This window comes from Falco punctatus (genome assembly GCF_963210335.1).
Source record: "Falco punctatus genome assembly, chromosome: 10".
In the NCBI taxonomy this organism is placed as follows: Eukaryota; Metazoa; Chordata; class Aves; order Falconiformes; family Falconidae; genus Falco; species Falco punctatus.
Genome location: NC_137590.1, coordinates 26,455,567 through 26,475,898, shown reverse-complemented (window position 1 = coordinate 26,475,898; position 20,332 = coordinate 26,455,567). Strand labels below are relative to the sequence as shown.

Genomic DNA, 20,332 nt, shown 5'->3' with positions numbered 1-20,332 from the left:
CGGCGGAACGAGGCCCCGCCAAAGCTCTGCGGAGGGGGCTCGCGGGCCGCGCCGCACCGAGGCCCCGCTCCGGCGTGCCCAGGCCCTGCGCCCGGCCTGCGGGGCCCAGCCTGCGGGGCCCTCCCGCCGCCCGGCCCGGCCCGGCGTCTCAGCGGCAGCGCCCCCGCCCGGCCCCGCCGCCCGCCGCAGCCGGGAGCCGCCCGCGCTGCCGCCCGCCGCTGCCCTCTCCCGAGCGCGGCCGGCCCCGGCCCGCCGAAGGAACAAGCACAGCTCCCCGCCGGCCGCGGCTCCCCGCGCTCGGCCGACGCTGGGTGCCGGGGTTGTGCTTAGCGCCTGGCGCTTCTCCGGCCCGGCCGGGCGGGTGCGAGGCCGTCGCCTCCCCGAGCGCGGACAACCGGAGCCGCCCCTACGGCGAACTCAGCTCTGCCTGCCCGGCCTGCCGCTGCCCGGGGAAGGCAGCCTCACCCTTCCCGAGGGCTCCCCGAGGAGCACCTGCAAACCGACAGCCTCCCCGTGACAGCAGTCCTGGCCACCCAACACCAAACGGCAAGCTCTTCCCCGTCTCCCTAGCTGCCAGCTCCCGTCACATTAACGGATACATAGCAGGCACGGAGGGGAAACGGGTGTTGGAGGAAAGACTTGACTCTCAGGGCCTGCAGCTGAGAAGATGACATGAGAAGGAACACATGGACCCCACGTTTGTTTAAACCACTGCTCCTGCTTGATGAGCTGAGGAGACTCCCCTACCCAGCCCTGAAAAATAACTGCGAAGCACCAACCTCCTAGATGTGGTGTGCCATCTTGCCCCGGCGAACGGTCCCTGCCACCATCAAACACACACCCTGCTCCCGAAGTAAAAGGACGGAGCAAACGTCACGACCATTTTGCATCCCACACTACAGTTCAGTGGTTTGCCTTGCTCAACTCTTGACAAAATAACAGCATCCACCCTCGGTAACAACGTGCCCCTAATACTATACATCACTTAAATATTAGTGGTTGGTTGTAGGACTGGTCAACTTCTGCAAATGGCATTCTTCACCCTAAATAGTATTCAGCTGATGTGGGGCGAAAAAGGAATTACTGTTTGCCTATAAAGTAGTTAGCCCCAAGATAAATGCTTGGCTACAGCCACAACTGGACATCACATGCTTCTCCACCTCTTGCCAAAAATAACCAAGAATTTATTTACTTCCACAACCACGTGTACTCTCCTATTTTCCTCTCGCTACTTGTCCCAGTGTTTTCAATGTGCCTCTGCTCGATTTTAACCTTTCTTTAGGTCTAATTCTTGTAATAAGGATAGTCAGGATGCAAAGTCAGAGTTTGAATTCCTTAATTGCAGAAGACAATGTTATTGTACGGAAGTACTAAAACCTAACATCGGAGTTACTACTGTAACACCACCAATACTCAGCCTTGTAAGTAATGAAACGTATAATTTAGGGGTGGGGAAAAATAGGTGGATGTCAATGTTAGTAAATTACATCTGTTAAGAGCCTCTCATCACATCTTTTGCTTACTAATTTTATAAATATTAATCAAGCTTCTTTTCACACATCTCCTAAAAAATAACATCCTACAGAATTATTCAGATACATACTTTATTAATATATAATCTATTTTAGAAGACTTTAAATGTTGATAAACAACCTTGTTGATTACTTAACTATACATAATCTCAAAAGACTTTACAACATAAAACATTAAGTATATGCTGATTCAACCTGTAAGCATATTTCATCTGCAGACATAAACTGGCATAAATTTGTCACCCCAAATTAAACACTTGTGATCAACTGGAAAAAAAAAATCTTCCTTCTCAGCTACTAACTACTCTGGACGTATTTTTTACAGCAGATTTTAAGGAACTATTTCTAGCAATCCTTTTATTTTTCACCATGCAACTTCTTATAGTTTGATAACCAAAACAATCCAAATATGGTTGTAAACTCGAATGATACTAATCCTCTAAAAATAGACAAAATTATGAATCCAATGCTCCACTGATACATTTGCACAATTTTCACCAACTTTCACAAATCAAATTTAATTTAGGTTTAGAAAAGAAGGGGGTGATTTTGGGGTGATTAACCTCTCATTATACTGGTGTCTCTGGATTTTTTAGTTGCTCACGTTTGCTAAAAAAGAGCCTCCCAAAACATCTCACCACTGTCGGTTTTGTCCTCATGTTCCAGTTTTTGCTAATTAGATTAAGCTAGACTTCCACTCAGCCTGCAATGGGAGTATCATCAGCGTGTAATCAAACTCTCAAATCTCTTCGAAACTCCTTCAGTTGCTTTTGTGGAATGTAGCATCTCCAAAGATCCATTATTTGTCCTTACTTGGGAGCTGTTTCAGTTAAAGGGTTCCTTGTGTTCAGTGCAAATTTCATCCTACTAAGGACGAAAGGGCCTAAATGGCTCGCAAGGGCCGACGAGTGCCTTCGTAAGCTGAAGCACTGAACCTCCTCTGTCACTCAACTACTTGTAAAGCTTACTTTGGCAACAGAAGGGTGTTTTAACTACCCACAACACATGGTAAGACATCATTAGATGCACCAGCAAGTTTTAAACACTCAGATGAACATTTCTATTAAGAGATTAAATACAACTGGTTCTGAGAAGCCCTCGCATAATTTTTTTTTTGTCTTCTGAAAAAAAGTAAATACTTCCTTGTCCTGATTTTCGCTTGGCAGGTACATTTGTGCTGGCAGGCGACTGAGGGGTTAATACAAAAACTCCTGTTACACCTGTAAGTAGTGAGGACTACTGATACCATTTGGAGGGGAGTGTTTTGTTTCAAAGTACTTAAGTAACTAAGTGGAAGGAGGCCCATGTCATTTAGATTCATTTATAAACTTCAGCTTTGAAACACACACCTCCATAGGCTCTTTGTTCCTCCTTGTTTCTATACCTTTGCAGAGGATAAGCAGTAGTTAGGTGTGAGTGCTCAAGAGTGGAAAGAAGAAACAGAAGTTACAAAAGAATGATGTAATCTATTATGCAGTAAAAAGACATGATCTGAAGACAAACACAGGCTAGAAGTTTTTGGCAGCTACCTACCAATGACATTTTGTGCTATTTTTGTTATCAAAATCCCAAGCCTAGACACGGACAGAAAACATTTTGGCTAGAGCCATTTGTTTTACTCATCAAACTGAAATGAGCTCTATCATCAAAACACCGTTTACAGCCAGTATAAGTTGTTTAGATCAGCTTATGAGATGTTTAGATCAGCTTATGAGTTGTTTAGATCAGCTGGACTCTCAATTCCTGAATGAACTTGAGTCCTGAACGAGGCTGTGCTATTAGAGCTTCTCAAAGGAGCAAAGCCACAAAGATAAGGACAGGAGAAGGCAAGACCATAGGGCTGTAATTCCATCTACCGGGCCCTTCGCTCAGTCACTAATAACATAGGATGCCACCGCCTGAAACAGCAAGCCACGCTCAAAGTTCATCGCTGTGAAACGGGAGAGAACTGGTCTCTTCCAGTTTTCTTGATCTGCACTCTACAAATCCAGTTAAATTCTCCCAGTGATAACTCCACTGCTGGCACGGAACTTCCCATTTAGCATATTCAACCCACCCAGCTAAAAAAGGGTTTTTTTCTTGGGTGAGTTGCATCAGCTCAGGAAAACACTCAATGAATGTCAGAACTAATGCAAAGAGGAAGGCAAGAGTTCTTCCTTGTCAGCTGGTAGGTATTGCTGCACAGACTTCAGCTGCATTTTCTGGGTAGCAATTATGAAACCCAAAGAACCCAGAAGCATGCTGGTTGGCAACGCGTTGTTGTGACCACTGAAGGTATCCAGGCTGTAGTTGCCTAACCTGAAGAGTATAAACAGCAAGTACAAATCAATGCAAGGAGGGTAGAATAGGGGAAGGTTCCACTTCAGCTTTTCTTTCTTTTTTTAAACTTTCAGGCCACAGTCTTTAGTCTTTCCCACAGTATTTAGCACTATCTGCTAAGCAGGGAATTAATTTTTGGTAGGGTTCAAATTATAGTATTACTTTACTGTTTTTCACATTGGCTGAGATATTTTATGCTTACAATATTTATCCTCCCAAAACAAGAGATAAGACTGGAACCAGTTAACTATTTTTTTATCCTCACAATTCCTTATCTAAAGTGTTTTTTTTAACAAATGTGTCACTGAAGTATGACTTGTGTTATGAGAAACAAGCATTCAATGTGACACATTTGGATTAAAACTTTCATGATCCAAATTCCTACTGAAACCTATAAAGGGATCACAGTTAAACTGATAAAACCCATGTTTTTAAAACATAAAAAAAAAAAATTTACACTTTCCACTGATTACCATCATATTCAGATAAACACAGTTCAAAGTTCCCCAGATCCCCTCCCCATAGATTTGTTTGCTAGGCATATCCAAAATCCAACCTTCTGTTGCTGGGCGTAAATGGAAAATTACTTTCAAATTTAAAGCAAACATACACTTTGCTCTTTTTGCAACAACAGGAAGGTTGGTTGAGAAGCACTGTATTTCTTCAATTAAAAAACTTCAAATTAAATTCCTTTATGCATTTTACATTAAGTCATTTGTAAAAAATAAGCACTGATACTCAAACTCAAATTTCAGCTCTTATTTCCACTTTATTTTTTTGCATCAAAATACTACTTTCTTTATTAAACCAGCTTTAATACATGACTAAAAAAACCCAAAAAAAAGCCGAGGTGAGGGGAGACATTTTGTTTATTGCTTGCTGTTTAACTTGCAAGTTAAACAGCCTGGCTGTTAAACAGCTGTAGATTTAAAAGCTACAAAGGCCAGAAGACACCTTCTGTGGGGGTCATGGTGGTTTCTGGGGCTTTGTGCAAGGGTTATGCTCTTGCTGATGTTCATTTCATGAAGACATCATCGTTCCTTGTGGGTCTCCTAAGGTATGCATGAGGAGCGATCCACTTCTGTGATTCTTCCTGAGAGGAAAACCAGACTGAAAACATTCTGCTGCTTGCCCGTCTTTCTGCTTGTTTCATCCTTAGCCCTCAAAATCCAGTTCTAAGGAACTTCAGACACCATCCTGACATTGCTATTTCAAATTCAACCAAGTGTTAATGGTAACTCTTGGGAAATTAACTTGTGTACAAAAAAGATAATAACAGGGTGACTAAAATGGCAAGTCTTAGGAAATGTAGAAGGAATCTTAAAAGTCTTTTTGGTTATCATGTAGATAAAAGCTGGCTGACTTGAGATGAACTGCCTGTCTTTGCTTTGTAACAGATGCTTTCCTTAAGAAAAACAATGAATAACTGATTTTGCGCAAGGACTTACAGCTTTCAAAAATCCTGGAAGTGTTCACTGAAGAAAAAAACACCATTGAAGAATTCTTAGGTTATGTTTTTTTATTGAAAAATTAAAACAAACTGCAGGAAACCTCTGATGTTTCCTCCGATGCAACCCAATAGAAGCGGGCGGATTTGAAGAGTTGGTGCCGAGAACCTGCCATACATACAAGATGAATACTAGCATCCACTGACGGTTGGACCACATCTTCTGGTTTATTTCACCCAAAAATAATGAAGTTTGCTTATTCCACAGTTTCTCTGCAATGCAACCAAAGCACAGTAAATTAGGGTTCCCAAGAGGATCTCTTCAGGAATGCACCCCTCATCCAAACTGAAACACTAATCCCCTTATATTTCACATCACAGAAAGGCAGTATGACTACAGTATGGAAGAGGGACATTTATGTATCAAGCAGCAGAAAAAACATAGAAGTGGAAAAATATCAAAGCTTTATCTTGAAATTATATAAATAACTACTGCTTCAATTTAAGATTCACAGAATTTTTTTTTCTTTTTCCAATAACTGTTTGTTTTGTTTTTAACCTCATTGTTCTTTTCAGTGCCACAGTTGTTGAAACAACCAACTGGGACAACTATATTTTAAAAAAATGGTACCCTACCAATTGTCACGGATTATTTTGTTCAGGGATACTGAGAAGTGCTTATTTCTCTGCTTCTGCTCATAGTACATCAACAGGTGTGGATCTGACAGATGCTTCATCACTGTGTCTTAAACTATGCTAAGTTCTTGTTCATATTTACAGAGGACCATAAAGAGTTAGCATAATGCAATATTCTACAGGGTAGTTTAAATGTCTTTACTGGATCGTGTAAATGATAATGTATCATGGTATTGTATTTTTCAGACTATATTTTCATTTTCAGTATGTTTTTCCTCTTTGTAAAAGCCACAGAAGTAGATCATCCCCCATGCATACACCATAGGAGATCCACAAGGAAAGGTTTTATCTTTATGAAATGCGTCATGATAATGTACATTTGTAGTTGGACACTGTAAATTTTCTTGCAAGAGTCTTTCTAAGTAGCTATTTTCAGGTAGTTATTAGCCGTTGTGGTGTCTGAGTGTCCTTCACATAGGTATACGTAATATTCACATTTTTCTTCTCTCCAGCAGAAAAATAATTGAGTGATTGTTGGGAATAACAAATGTTAAATGTGTGTAAAAGTCCAGCATATTTCTATTTTTGAGGCACTTAGTAAAGACCAATGTAATAATACTACACAACAAAACCATGAGAACCTGATCTAATCTGAGAAATATAACATACAATCAATTAAAAATAAGAATTCTAACACACAATCACACTGACAGATATATTAAAAAAAAAAAGGAAATGCATCTTTAAAGTTGCTGGCACTAAAAGCTATACTTAATTTTGGAGCCAAGTACTAAAAATAATCCATTACCAAATTAATTATATTAAAAAATGAAAAAATGCATTTTTATTTTAAAAGTTAAAAATACATTGAAACACTTCTTCCTTTTTCTGTGGAAGAGAAAAATTACTTTTTAAAATAAAAAACTTATTTCAAACTAAAATTCCAATGATACAGTTCGAATTTGTAAAATGTTTAATACCTTAAGTACTTTTTACTGGGGGTTTTGGTTGTTTTTTTTTACTGGTTTTTACTGTTTTTTTTAAAATAAACATCATTTCTGCACCCTACATTTGAGAATATTCATAGGGTACCATCCACTAATATTACCCACCATTTCATTTTTATGGTTGAGTGATCGCTTCTTTTTTTAGTGACTGATACATTGCAAGATCAAGGGTTGCAGACAGATGAACACCACAAATGTTCCAGCTGACCTCACTTTCCAAAATGCATCATTCCTACAAATACACGTCACCAAACATAAGTGGGCAGTCAAATCACAGAATTAAAACATAATCCTGCATTACTCAAGTGAGTAGTTGCTTATTAGCATGTCTACTGACCCCAGGAAAACTATTTACTTGAATATAAAGATTTCTGTGGTTGTGCTTTTGGGACATACTCCAAAGCCTTTTAAAGTAAATAATCTGACTAACCAACTTCAGTTTAGGCTAATATTTTATCACAGCAAAGAGAAGTTGTTTTATCTTAATTGAGAATATATCACTCTCCCCCACAAACCACAGCAGACAAGAGTGAAGCCTAGTTTTGCTCTGGCAGGCACTGAATCACATCCAAGCCTATTTTAGAATTCAATGGAAGAAGACCTCGTTACCTGGGTCCCTCCAACCTCACCACGAACACACCCAAGGCCTGGGACTGAGCCAAGCCTTTGCTATCGGCAGCTGGAGTCCGACCACGTTAAAAACAGAAACCAAACAAAAAAAAAAACCCTTTTGTTACACTGGTGTAAGGTACAAATCTGCCCGTGGCAGAAATCATGCCTGGGAAGCAGTTTTACCCGAGTCAATTTGCAGATGGCTTGCAAATGTTCACCTACACCCTCCCTAAACAGTTTAATACATCAGGAACTTATCCGTATCTTTTCCTACTTTTTAAAAGCAGGTATCTTAAAAGTCTTCCTTATTTTCCCTCCATGAGACATCATTAATGAAATGTCAGTTAAAAATATGTTCTAAAGATTTAAATTACCACATTAGAGACTCTTCTCCTAGAATGAACAACAGAAAAGGCATGTTTTAATTAGATGAGTTCTGAAACCAGATCAAACCATTGCAAGGAAAAATCCATTTCCTTTTTTAGCAAAGAACATATTTTCCTATAAATGTGTTTATTCTGAGATACACATGTTCTAATGACATTTTTCCAAATGTTAAAAAACTTGTGCTTATTTTTTTCTTATTTTTCTGTTCCAAACCAGTAACAGTAGAAATCTCTTCCAAAGGAAAACGTGATGTTCAGCAGTAGTTTAATGAATTGTTTTGACCCAGTGAAATACACCATGTCCACTCCTAGTAATGAGACACTTGGCAGAAAGTATCACATCACAAGAACAATAGCAGCAGACCGCCGTTATGGTCCACAAAATACTGTAACCTCTGAGCAATCTCTCTTCAAACAATGGGGGGGAAGATAAGGTAACATTTCTACTTAGCTAACTGCATGTGCAGCAGTGGCAGTGCCTCAGCCTGTAACGTTTAAAAATTATAAGAATTTTCATCATAGGAAAAGGTTTATAAATATTTTCATTTGCCTTTTTTTTAACATATTGTTGTTAGCAAGACTTAAAGTTCATCTTGTTTTCTGACTTAGATTACAAAGACTTTTGAGTAAATAGCAAATGTTTTAGTGTAAAATACACTAAAATATCATCAATAGCATCAGTTTTTTCAAGAGGACACGTCTATCCATGTAACATTTTAATTAGATTTAGCAGGAAGGCAGACAGGATATCAGTTGGTTTTTTCTGGCTTTATCATCCTTTGATATAATTACCACTCTGTTATTGGAACAGAAAGCACAACCCCTATACATATATGATCTCATGTTTAAAAGAAGATGAAAGAGCAGAAGTGAAAAAGAAAATGGCAAATCTGTACTATAAATAAAGATATGGTCATAGACATCATGTCATCCTCAACACTGAAATGAGCAGCAATGAGATACAACAGGTGAGAAAATGAAGGGACAGAGACTGCAAAGCATCAAACGTTATTGCTGTCCCAGGAAGACTGAGTCTTGCTAGATCATGATGAGATTTTACTGAATGTATACGTGCAGAAGTTTTAATGTTATCTTCAAAGCTTTGCAACAACCTTGCTGTAGCTTTTCTTGGAGGGATTGCATGTAATGGAAGAATTGTCATCAGGACACAGAGGCACAAGACAAGGCCCACAGCATCAGTCTTGGATGCTATTTAAAATAAACTTTTTATTTTTTTTTATAGAAAATTAGAGATCCTTCTACAAATATGTTATTTTCACCAACATTGTACTTGTGACTTCAAAAACACAGTTTCTACAGTTCTAACGTGTACACCAAAAACTCAAGACCATTCTCAGATCATGGTTTTTTTTAAATACAAACTGCATCTGTCAGAGTAAGATAATGAACTGGCATATGTCACATAAATAGTATATCTGCCAGGGATTAAAGCACTTCCATTCATACATGTTGTGCCATATTTTCCAAAGGAAAAGATGTACAGCTATTCTAGACAAATACAATTTAATAACTGTAAATTAATTTCTCCTTTTCCTACTTCAATGACAAAAAGCACCTTTGTAGACTTAATTATTTTTCTACATGCATTTTATGAAATAACTAAAAAATATAAATCTGAGAGTAGCCTAGTCTTTTAATTAATAATATGCTTTGTTACTCAGTTGAATTTATTATTCAATTTTATAAATGTTAAACACTGTAATCTATAATTCTTCTGGATAATATCTCAAAATGTGTTAAAAGTGCACCCTGTGAGGAAATATATCACCTATCACTCACGATTCACAAAAATACCTAAAAGCAGCTCAAGGTCACAGCTAAAAGGGCAAGTGTTAGGGTACAACCAAAATACCCCAACATTAAGGCATCAAAAAGAGTAGAAAAAAGCCCTTCTTAATCAACAACCATGCGTTTTTCAATGAACCTGTCTACAATGTAAAAGCAACACCATTTAGTTCATTGAATGTGTTTTAAGGTATTCATTTTTGAGCCATAAGTACTTAGTGTATGTAACCGTGTACAGCCAGTTTTATGTCTGGTTTTATTCACTCATCATTTATACTTAAGCAGAAATTACAAAACAGGGAAAGGACACACGCAAATCTTGGGAAGCAGCACCCCAGACTGTGGAAGTAAGAGTCATTACTTGGAGAGAAATCCTGAGGGTTTCCACATGACAGAGGTCCCAGGCGGACAGAAGGTCAGTGTTCAGCACAGTCTCCATGGCAACAGTGGTGGGCATCGCACACAGGGTACCACATCCAAAACACGCAAAAAAGCAGTCTTGTCGTTAGTTTTGTTCTCCTCCCTATACCTCATAGAGTTTCCTTTTATACCGAGTTCTCCTCTTTGTAGTTGTTAATCACGCAATATGATTATTATCACCACCAGCACTATTACCCATTAAAGACAGGAACAGGCCAGAGGGGATTAGCAGCATCAGGGCTGGGCATAAACTTTCTAACAATCTGACTGTAGAAAGGAAGCTAATGGACAGTTATGCAAAACACAAGCAACACTGGCTAAATGAATTCCTGGGGCAAATCCATTATGGTCAGTAAAATTATTTCTAGGATGAATGCGGCTCCGGATGCTTATTGATTACTGAAGAAAATTTGCAGACTGAATATTTTATTCATCAAGTTTCTTACGTATACAGCTATTAAGGTCAATGCTGGAATAATAGTAAAAGTTCCATTTTCATTCAAATATTTCCTGGTGCTTTGTGTGTTACAACTACTACATAAAACTCAATCAAAATCACATAATGCTTAAATTACTAATTAACAGAGTTAGTGGAAACACACAGAATATTAGCATTAATTTTAACAGATGTAGAGACAGTAATATTAGCAGAGTAGCCCAAATTATGGACCAGAATTTCATGGGCAGGAATCACCTCATTTATAAAACAAAACAACAGCTTCTGAATTAAATTTACAGAGCTTGCTGTCCAAGTATCAGACAAGAGACAACAGATGGATTCAAAGAGAAAAAAGGGGTATACAAGGAAAAAGGAGACAATGTTGGCCAGCACTATAGGCAAAGTCATATCAATGCACCAGCTGCCCGCCGGCCTCAGGAGTCCTTATTTCCTGAAGGAAGAAAGTTTGCCAGTGCTACTGTTATTCATTATTGTCAGACTGCCAACATTTTCCCTTTCCTTAGAGACAAAAATCTGTATACCATGCAAAGCCCAAGAAATACAATACTGGTCTCATGGAAATCTTCAAAAAGTACATCACTGATGTGGATGGGATCAAGATTTTACTCTAATTTTTTCCCATTTCTTCAAGTGTTGATTACACATGTATCAACAAACCCTCAAAAGCCAGTACTTGGGAGATGACATTTACTGAGAAAGTATGTTAAAAAATAAAAACAAAAAACAACCCCCAAACCACAAAACCTCTGAAGTGGAGCGTTAGTGTGGTTCTATTCATCATTACATGCCATAAAGACAAGGAAGTCAGCTTTTATAACCTGGCATGACAACAGCCATTTACTGTTGAATTCAAAAGCGGTGTAAATAGTTTTGTTTTAACACATGAAATGTGACTATCAGTCATCAGACATCCTTTACCATTTGAATGCATTTCTTTAGCAGATGCAAATTCATTTCTTATACTAGAAACTAATAACTATTTCGCAGCAGGGTATGAGTAGCTCTTCATTCATTTTTTATTAAATAGTTGTATCTATTACATGTGTGAAAGATTGCTTTAGCTGTTTATATGAGGCTTTTAAGCCAGAATAGCATTCCACTCAGCAGATGATACTGAAAAGCACTAGTTTAATTCAATAATTACTTCTTAAACATCCTCATGTTTCAATTCCAAGCTCAAAATATGATCCTTATTAAAAAAAACACTACAAAATTGCCTAGTTACCTAGCTCTTTAACAGTACACTTCTTAGTATAAGGCACTTAAAAATAATTTAATCACTGTCTGTAGCCTTTGCACTAAGTCATGCTTAAAAATGAGCTGGTTAACTCATGTCCCTTAACTGATTTGGTTTACATACCTAAGAAAAAAAAACAGCTCCTAGCTGTATTTCTGCCCAGTGATGGAGTATCTTGACTGCAGCAACCTGGTTGTTTATCCTTTCCCCCTTTCACCTCAGTAAGCGTATCTTTCAACAGCAGTCTCAGAAATGCCTTCAGGTCTATCAGACTCGATTCTGTCAGTTCTAGCACCATTTGTGTTTACATTATTTGCAATGATTTTACACTGCCTTTTGCACATTATTACCCTCACTAAGGACTGTGGAATCAAACTTACTAAAACATCTTTGGTAAAGCTTCCTTCTGAATAATACTTTTCTTTTAGTTTCTTTCCAGAGTATAATTTTTAAAGCTTGATGTTTATTAGACAATAACGAAGCTGGGAGGCTTCCAAAGTGATTTATTTTTGAGATGTCTTTCTAACCTTTTAATTTAAATCTTAATTTGGAATTAGTTTAACATAGGAAAGTGAAATCTATTTTTCACTCTAATCCTAAATCAATATTAGCTCAGAGAATTCTTTTATCTGAGCAAGAGATCATATATTTTACCATTAAAAGTAATCTGTGGCAGGGAATATATCTAATGCTGCTTAAAAATACTTAATTTCAGTCCACAGCAATCTCACAGCTTCTAATTTCCACAAATCACAATGAGAAGTCCACTTTTTCTTCCCCCCTCCAGACACCTTAAAATAATTTTGTCTCTGTATACTGGTCTTGCTTAGTTGATGCTAATGGGTACCTACAAATGATGTAGTTAACACATCTAAAATTTTTCTTTCACATCTGTAGAAAGATTCTTCTACCTGAGACACATCAAGACAGCCCTCAGAAGTAATTGAGCTGAAATACATTAGAAGAAAAACATGATTTAAATGCAACAGTTTGATTACATTGCAACACGTTGATGTTATTTATTACAAATATCTACAAAATCACTACACTCCCATGAATCCTTCCAATTTAGTCTTTCTTAGTAGAAAATCAGGTTTAATCAGTACTTCCCAGAAAAGAATGGTAAATATTGCAAATCTTGCTGAACCTAATCTAGGTACTAATGAAAATACAAACTTTCCAAATATTTTATTTCATATGAGAACCTTCAAAATATAAACCCATCTCTGGCATAGGGAATGACTGTGCAAGTATTGCAAATTGTGTGGGTTGGTTTACGGGTTTGTTTTAGAAAAATAAAACTAAATACATAAATAAGGCTGTTTCCCATTGTCTCTTCAATAGATAGTCACTCTCCTATTACTAAAGTATTGTAAAAGCTCTTGAAATAAGTTTCTCATGAGGCCAACTGGTATACCCCATCCCACAGCAGGCAGTGCTAATGGACAATGCCTCAGTGTACCAGTTTCTGACCAAGCAGTGACTTGGGAAATACGTGGTTGCTGCCAATCATATATCCATCACATTACTCAATTATCTGAAATGCTTCTTAGCAGGCTGGGAATGACACCAACCAACAATGTGGGGAGCTGCTCCCCTCGCTCATCTAGAAGACAGACAGAAAGGGAAGATTTTCAGCCCCTAGAGCTTAAGTTCATCTTTCTCTTCCTCGCATCAATGGAGGGTAGTAATTGTACCATTTTGCCAAAGACTTTTCAGTGTTTTTCAAAATATCCCCTTCAGCCATGGAATGAAAGGTATACAGTGACAGATTTTGCAGTCACCTGCAGAATTTCCTTTCAGTGATACGGTTTCAGTGTAGAGCTAAACCACCCACAGAAGCATCCACAGTAGCTGTGGTGTTGCTTTATGCCCCTGATGGTGCAGCAACATGGCAGGACTGGAAATTAGCCAAGGAATGAAAGAGAAACAAATGAAAAACTGTGCCCTTTCTTTCCCCATCAGAAACCTTTATAGTGAATTCTCTTTCCATTTAGGGGAGATCATAGTGCTCTGTAGCACTCTGTCAGAATGTACAAAATCAGCTGTACTATCAGCAAAGTTTTGATTTTCTTTGAATGAGACGATATTAAACTGTAGTTAGCTCAGCCAACACTATAAATTAAATAACATTTAAGAATTTTTTATCCTATATTAAGAACACACTTCTGGGCTGCACGATTATTTTTCCATTTCCAGAGCTCTCCCTCCCACACACCGAAAGGTTAAGACCCTTCCCTTTCTCCTTGCGTGCTGTAATTCTGATCAGCTCTGGGAACTGAGGTTTCTACAGCACAGCTTTGTGCCACTGCCACCACAGCCCCTACACAGAAGTGTGCCAGGGCACGCGCTGTGCTCCAAGCCCACGTAGCTGCTGGAATGGTCCCCAAGGGGGTTGTCAGACAGAAGCAAAGTGGAATAGTTCTCATCTTTCACAGACACCAGCCTGGCTCCTGCTTTAGCTTTAGGAATGGGAAGGCTGTAAAGGTAACCATTTAATCATCTGCGTTTCGCACTTTTCCAACTAGCGTTCTAGTTTGCCTTTTTTCTGCAGGCTTTGGAAACAACTGCAATATTCAACTGATCCTCTATTAAAGGGCATTGTATTCTCAGAGTTAAATTGCTATTATAATTAAGTTTTATTTTGGTTTGGTCTGGGGACATGACAGCAGCTAACCCAATTTGCTTTTATAGATCATATTAGATGAATCATACATGAAGATGATGGGTTTCCTAGGTCATTCAAGGTGAAACAGAATTTCAGACGTAATACCTTCTTATAGAAGAAACAATGCTTAGATAACTATTGAACAAATAGTTGCAATAAATTCTAACAAATTGCACTGCAGGAGTAGCAAAAACAGAGACACTGTTCTTCCTGATTTACTGCTACATGTATCAAATCAAATATGAAGACTTGCCCTAATATGTAAAAAGCATTGTGTAAGGCTACAAAATCCCAGTGCTGATGAAATTCTGATTACCACCCACAGAAACGCCCAATTCCTCCCATGTCTTTCTGCGTACCCCTCTCACCCAGCTGGCTGAACCATCTCGCTATAGTCCTGAAGTGTTTGTTCTCTGCTTCTTGGGGAGGGTGGGGGTGTGTGTGTAAGAATTTTTATTTTTCATCTGGTTTTGCCTTTCTTATTTCTGAAGAACGGCATATTCTTTAGTTAAACTAAAAAGTTTAAGATTGAGTGTAAGATAAAGAACACTAATTAGTGAAACTACTTCAATATATGTACTTCAAAATTTTCAAGTTTACACTATACATTATTAAAAAAAATCTAGAGCAGATCAACTGGCTGAGTTATTTTGGAGAAATAAAATCACAGCTTTGCAATGTAATGTGAAAGAAGAAGAAATTAAAGGTTGACCAATAATATCAACAACATATGCATTTTATGAAGAGCAGACTGCAGGAACCATCTCATCTCCATGAATAAGCATTTACTCATCCTCGTTAGCAGATATATATGCCTACTTGTCCTGTAATTTAACATTGAAGGCCAAATTAAAAAGATGTAATACGCAATTTGCTGAACAAAACAGAAGCTACCCATTTGAAAGGTTTATTATTAAAAAGACTCTCAAGAGAATGCCAACACTGATTTGAATTGACTCCAGGTGTTACTCTGCTTATTATTTGGAAGGTTGTAAGTTACTTCAGTAGCACTTTGACACAAAAAAGGTATGAAGCAAAATTGAAATCAAAGTAATAAACTTTGACAGAAAGAAGACATTAATGGGAGCAACCAATGACAAAATAAACTGTAGATCTAAGCAACGGCTAATCAAACCTAAGAGGATTTACCTAATTAATCCTGTGTTGCACAGCTATCCAGATTGCTTTTCCGTCCAATCCATATTGTAACTACTCATTACTTACTCTTAGCTTTCTAGAAACAAGTGACAGATCACATAACAAGCTAAACAGTATTACTTATTTTTGAACTGGTTTGCTGTACTGCTGTGCAAGCAACTGGCTAATGCCCTGCAAAAACAGTTCCAAAGCTCCAAACAGTTTGGAACTAATTTCTTTTTTAAATCACAAGCCAAATGGTTACAGTAAACATTACTTCCTTGGACAGTAGCATTTAACTTTAAAAAGGAACCTCTTTTTAAAAAGAAATTGTGAAAAAAGAACTTCATGTCTGCATACTCCGTGTTTGGTTTTGAGTTCATGAAAGAAAACGTAAAGGCTAACACAAAGTGTATTGTCAAAGAAACCCAAATGGTTACAGTTTAAAGGCTGCTCTAATTGATAAATTTAAAGCATCTGACAAAGAAGCTTCAGAATGTGGCAGGTGTGTGTCATGTATAGTTTTACTGTCTAAGTAAAGCAAACATATGAAGAGATTAAAAAAATAGATTAAGTGTTTTATAAACTACTGCTAGCCTACACTAGCCAGCTGAAGGCTTTAAATAATTTAATCCCTTCAGCAACTGCCAGTCCCAACTGCAATAGTGAAACAAGGTCTGAATTCAGTTTGAAACCCAACAGGTGCAGTCTAATACTGCTCCCTTAATTCAGCTACTGATCTATGTTTATGCTTGTAGAGGACAGCATATTCTTAAATTCACCATGGCATTAATTAAATTAGTCTAAGTGCCTCTTGTTTTATCCCATCTTCTACTATCAAATTTACCTCAGACAGTACTCTGTTTCTTTCCCCTCCCCTCTAGAAATGCTTTTCGTGCCAGATGGAAGACAAAGAGTTCTCAAAAAGCTTTCAAAGTAGATTTTTCTTTATATATAACTTATATAAGAATGCATAATAAACCAGGGAAATGGAACAATATAAAACACTTAATACTGGTTTTATTAGCTTGAATTTCAGTATTTGGAAGTGGAAGGAGATATAGAAAGTTAATGCCAAGCAAAGTCTCTAATGGCATATCACCACTTGTACTTGGTCTTTTCTTTGGATAATCCAGGCAATTTAAATTGCACCTGATACAAATAAGCTATTTCTCATTTTTATATGCTAATCATTTCACCAGCATTTGCTAGTAGCACAGACTAGTGCATATTGAAATAATAATTCACCAGAAAAAAAGTCAAAGTGAAAAAGCAGCAAAGCTTCTACCAACAGTAACAGGGGTGGGGTCTTTCCTCCCTTCTCTTTCAAGGCAGGGACAGTTTAACAAAGCACAGGGAAATGCTCTTTAGTATCCTACTCTCCACAGAAGTTTAAAGGCCAACCTATATTTTTCTCCAGCCACCAGAAAAAAGAAAAGGAAACTTCCTACCACCTTACTCAGCTGAAAGATGAGACAATTCAAGGCATGACTTCCTCTCCTTGTCTTGCAGCCTGGGGCATGCTCATACTTGGGATGTATATGGAAAGTTTTCTCTCTCAAGCAGTTATGCTTTATGTGTGGCATATGCAAATCAGATGATAGCTTTACCTTTTGATGCTTTAAAATTTTTGCATGCTAAAGCAGTAAGGTCCTGGAGTAATGAAGCCAGCTCAGATAGCACATCATAATTCAATGCCATTTGCTCAATCAATCCTATAATATGACACACAAGTGACATGCAGGCTTATGAAAATGGTAACAGATTAGATGTACAGTAAAACAAAGTATTTTCTTAAATCCCAATCCTATCTAAAAAATGCAAAGATTTTCATCCTTACAAAAGTCTTGTGCTACAACAAAAAGTGAACTCTGATGCACCAGCACAGATTTGAATTACCAATAATTCTATCAGCACACGGATGAACAATACTCTCAAGTATATTTAACGCATCTTTGAAATCAGATAGAACACAATTATTTCCACAGTTTTGTATACATGGAATGCAACTTTTAATTATTAACCAACAACTATTCTTTTATGTGAATTAATACAGGCACCATCCATTCTCTATTTTAAAACTGAATGTATTGAACATTTTTGTTTCATAATTAATGTGTTGTAATACAATTTTATTAACATTTACACTGTGTTCTCTGATCACACTTGTACTTCAAAGCACTAAATTAATGATTTTTTGGAGCACAGAGCAATCCAGAGTGAATTCAGAGCTAGCGATATGGCTCTACCACTTAGTGTATACGAACCTGGAATTTATAATTCAGGTTCCAAACCATCTACTCCAGGATTATGACTTTTGAAAGAAGGAAAAGTCAGGAAGGGGAAAAGTTTACAAAAGACAGATTGTAGGATGGCTCAGTCAGTGATAAAATTCTATTAACAAAGCCTTGTTTTAATTCAGAAATCCATATATATATAGTAATTTACAATATTTAGGGTATACAACTTTATTCCTGTACAAAATGTATTCATATGAACAATTTTTAGTCACATGAATAATCATTGCCTAAGACATCCCAGCGTAATCTTCTGAGATTAAGAGTCTGCAGAATCAGACCTTTGTTAAGTATTTAATAAACATGATGCTAATTGATGCTCAAAAAACAAACAAACAAAAAAATCACCCAAAACCTATGGCATTGCAGTGGCAAAATACTATACTACTTCATGGAGTTTTAGGGAAAAAGTAGTGCTTTTATGAAGACACTCCCAGAGATAGCTGCTAGGAGATGTGAAAGCTACCACGATACAGACCTAGAAACTAAAGCAGTTAGCCAGGCATCCACAAGATCTCAAAATAATATAAAGAGTGGCTTAGCTTAAATGCCAGTCTTTGTGTTTTTTAAAGTTCACTTCTTTGTTCTCTTTTTAAAACAGTTGCTCAAAAAAAACCCCAGTTAAACTAAACTTATAATGTATTTTTCAAGAACAGCAAGAATTAGGGGGGGAGGAAATACCCAAAACAACAGCTGCTGTGAAACTTAGAAGACACTCCTAAAACTTGCCTCGTTTGATCAGAAGGCACCGCAGCCTTTCCCTTCTATGTCTTGTACAGATTTAAATGGGGGATAGAGTTATCTTGGTCCTCTGGCTCATCCCCTTTCTGGCAACATTTGTCCCAAGGTGTGCACACACAGCAGGAGAAATGAATATACTTTTTTTTGCCTATTTGTTGTGTGAAAGGTACACGATGCTTCTGGTAGCTTTTATACCACTTGACACACCAAAGCTTGGCAGAGTCTGGCATCAAAAGCAGTGTTCCAAATCCATTTTCTTTCTGTTAAGCTACTTGCATTGTACTTTGTTTTTTTACATTTGATTTGTCTGCAGAAAAGTCCTGATACAAGACAGAAAACAATAAGACTTGCTAGAGGCAAGCATGATCCCAAAAGACACAGCCTAACTTTTCCTCAAAGTTCTGCCACCGTACAGCGTTACTGACTTGCAATCTTTCTGCTGTTTAGGTCCTGGGAAAACTCACTGAGAAGCTGCCAAGCTATCATGATACAGCGACATGGAGATATGTCCAAAATGGCTCCCATGCATGTTGCTTTGCTATTCTGCATAATAATGTAAGTATCCTTTTATTGTATCAGGATTATTTCATGAAAGCCATTGTCTTACCGAATCTAAAATAATTTACTGGCAGCAAGGTACTTTGGCCTTCATCACTCCTTGGATGAGTAACACTTCGTCTACTTTCTGTCTTTACCTGGAAGGCATCACAGCCTGAGAAGAGTCAAAGCAATTTAAGGTTACACTGGTGGAAACATCCTGCCCACTGTTGTACTGTATCTCTCTTAGACCCGTTTGTCAGTATTTTGGACCGTAAAAATTTCTGGAGAGGCAGTCAAGGCTTCTCAAGAGATTCCCAATTTCATGGCAGACTCTTGCCAGAAACCAAAGAATGGCTCCAAATTGGCAAATAATGTTTGCCTTTGTAAAGCATCTTTTTTCCAAAGCCTGGAAATAATGTTTCAAACACACACATTGAACAGAATTTGGCAGAGAAGCACAGTGTAGAGAAATCCACCCCTGCCCTACTTGCACCGATGTGAACTTGATCACTAGTTCTTTGATGTGAATAATGAAGTCTCAACTGTCCACTATACCTCTGTAAAAAGAGTACTTATTATATGATTAATTAATAGCCTTGCTTTAGGGACACTGGAAATAAAATTAGTAACTCACTTCCTATTCTGTTTGGGTTCCATCCTATGCCCAGGCACCTCAGCATGACTGTCTTTGTCTAGTCAAGTAAATGATAAGACTAACATTTACCACATGCAGTTTCTTTTTCCACCCCTTCCAGAAGGGAAAAAGTTAATATTAAAAGAATACCTCTTGCACTTGCAAGACAAAGTGGTTAGCTTTGAGTTAGTTCTTCGCTACTGTAAGAATTAATTCCAACAGCAAGCAGCAGCCCCCCTGTTGTCAAGTGACTGTAAGCGATACATAGTAAGTGATATACAGAATATAAGTAGTGATCTGCTTCCAGAACTGCATTACTGCAACAAAAGGTACTACACGCCAAAGATTAATTTAAGTTGCATGTCAGCATGGCTCTGGAGCCTGTAACTCCTGGTCACTATTAATAGATGCATGATGCAGTACACTCAGGATGTGTATTTGCTCATTAGACTT

The 20,332-nt window shown here is 37.9% G+C and overlaps 1 protein-coding gene across 1 annotated transcript in view; it reads right to left on the bottom strand.

The window, feature by feature from the left end:
- HIPK3 (homeodomain interacting protein kinase 3) overlaps positions 1-20,332 on the bottom strand; it is a 113,678-nt gene that overhangs the window by 77,594 nt on the left and 15,752 nt on the right. The window lies entirely within an intron of this gene.